At 39.2% G+C, this 2,788-nt stretch overlaps 1 protein-coding gene across 1 annotated transcript in view; it reads right to left on the reverse strand.

The window, feature by feature from the left end:
* Nucleotides 1-2,788, reverse strand: part of LOC106882031 (uncharacterized) — a 368,303-nt gene that overhangs the window by 26,809 nt on the left and 338,706 nt on the right. The gene's annotated exons all lie outside the window — the stretch shown is intronic.

The following is a 2,788-nucleotide window of genomic DNA, read 5'->3' on the forward strand; positions in this document are numbered from 1 at the left end:
ACACACACACACACACACACACTTCAAGAATTATAGACGAAGGAATCGACCGCAGCGTTTATTTTTTAAAGTATCATACGTATTCTAACGTTTTCTTTTGCCAAAACTCTGAGGTAGGGACGTAAGCACACCAACAATGGTTGTCAACTGATGAGAAGTGACAGAAACAGAAACAAACACACACACACACACACACACAAGACGGACTTCTTTCAGTTTCTGTCTATCAAATCCACTCAAAAGGCTTTGGTTGGACGGAGACTATAATAGAAGACACTTGCTCAAGTTGCCATGCAGTAAGACCGAACCCGGAACCATATGGTTAAGAAGCAAATTTCTTACCACACAGATACGCCTGTACCTACACACACACGCACGCACACACACACACTACACTATCGCATATATTTAAGAGACAAAACATACAACGATATTAGTACGCACGCAAGTAGCACAGTTCCTATAAACCAATGTCACACAAATATATTTTATTTAAGCTAGCTTCTATAAAATCTGTCATATCTGTCAACAATGCTTTGACACTCTTTTTGTGTTCTTTGTCTATATAGTACTTAAATATGCTCATTCTGTAAGTATCTTTCAAAGGAGATCTAGAATATATCACATTGATATAAACGCAATTACTAACAGAGAAAGATTATGGCGTTGTCGAATTCGTTAGTTGTTGATCACACGCTATGTCGGCTGTACTTGAAATCAAGAGAAATGATACAAGTTATATTTGTAATTAATATATAAAACTTGACCGTTTGTCTGTCTTTTTTCATTCTTCGTTTTGAGTAAACCATCATTGTATCCCCGTTTCTCACTGCCCTCTCTCACTTTCTCTGCTTCGTGTAGCGTTCACTCTCTTGTTGGCGTTTTCTTTCACCTATCCTCTCTCTCTCTTTTTTTAAATGTTTTCCATCGACTTTCCTTATTTTGTGTCTACGTTTGTTTATCAGCAGAAGTTACAGAGTTTCGTGCATTTTCAGTTATCAAATGCACAAAACTCTAGGTCCTTGAGTCACTCTGTGACTTTATCGATTATTAATAAAAATCGTTTGAAACTACTCCTCCTCCTTACCATCGTCATCATCATCATCACCGTCATCATGTTTCTCATCATTATCATTACTCCCTTCTCCTAATCATCATCATCACCTTCCCACCACCACTACCACCACCATCATCATTATGATCATCAATAACTATTGAACATTAATGTCCCGAGTTCTAGGACATTATGGCTGTACACGTGACTGAAACCAAGACAGCTCTTCTGAATGGGACACCAGCTCGTTGCAGAGTTACTCACTTACGACTGAGAGGCCTGGAGCAAACATGAAATTAAGTGGTTTGCTCAAGAACACAGCGCACCACCTGGTCCACGAATCAAAGCCACAATCATCATCGTGCAATCGTGAGTTCAACTGCCTAACTACTTGGCCACGTACCTTCTAATTAACTACGCATCGATGCAATCCACAAAAGGCGGCGAAATGTTACAGAAATGTTACAGAAAAGGCGGCGAAATGGCAGAACCGTTAGCACGCCGGAGGAAATGCTCAGCGGCATTTTGTTCATCTTTGTGCTCTGAGTTCGAATTCCTGCGAGGTCGACTTTATCTTTTATCCTATCGGGGTCGATGAAATAAGTAACAGTTGAGCACTGGGATCAATGTAACCGACTATCCACCTCCCCCAGAATTTCTGTCCCAGAGCCTGTAATAGAAATGATATTTCTGATAAATGTTTAAGTGGAATTAATGATCTCTATGGCAAACTTGTATCTTCCATTCTGCAATTGCTACACGTTCCCAGAAAACACACTAGCAACGTCTCCGATTTATAAATACGTGGTCGAAATCACACTCATGCACTGGCCATCAAATACACAGCATAAAAAGCGTTCACGACTTATTGTCGGTATTCTACCGACAATAAGCTCTTAGATGCGCTTACGCACAAACACGCACGGATATACTAACATGCCAATACATACATGAATACAAAACCATGGAAATACATTACAACAAAACAAGCTCACACACACACACACACACACACACAAAGTAACACAAAATACATAAAACTACGTATACATGTTATAAATATCTGCACATAAAACGTTCACAAACAAGCTCATACACACACATGTACGCACACACACATACACACACACACATCCACTAACATACACAGCATACATAAATACACATACGTATGGGTATACATAACCACACAGAAGAACGTTCACAAATACACACGCACACAGACACAAGCACAGACATAAAGCAGAAAGAGAAAGAGAAAGTGGGGAGAGGCGGAGAGAGAGGATGGGGGTGGGAAACAGATTTCTTCTGCGAGTTGAAGAGTTCATCAAAGATGAATGTTGATGCTAAACTTCAGTATCGTGTCAATGTCTTCATTAGAATACTAAAACCCAACATGGTGCTCACGCAATTATATAACATATGCAAATGAGATGTCAAACTACGGATGGCACGAAACACAATTTTTTTTCCCCCCTGTTTTCTCTTGCTGGCTGTGACCAGCTGCGATGGTCAGTAGTCTTAGCGTGCCAAACCGCTAGTCAGTTGCTCGTCGACGAAGATAGAAAGCTTTGAAAATTTTGCATCATCATCATCATCAATGTCGTCTTTGTCATTGTAATCGTCGTCACAGTCATCATCATCATCTGCATATCTTTATCTTCCATGATTATATTATCTCTTTTTTAAAGTTGTATTATATATATATATATATATATATATATATATATATAT

Source organism: Octopus bimaculoides, chromosome 19 (assembly GCF_001194135.2).
Source record: "Octopus bimaculoides isolate UCB-OBI-ISO-001 chromosome 19, ASM119413v2, whole genome shotgun sequence".
NCBI lineage: Eukaryota > Metazoa > Mollusca > Cephalopoda > Octopoda > Octopodidae > Octopus > Octopus bimaculoides.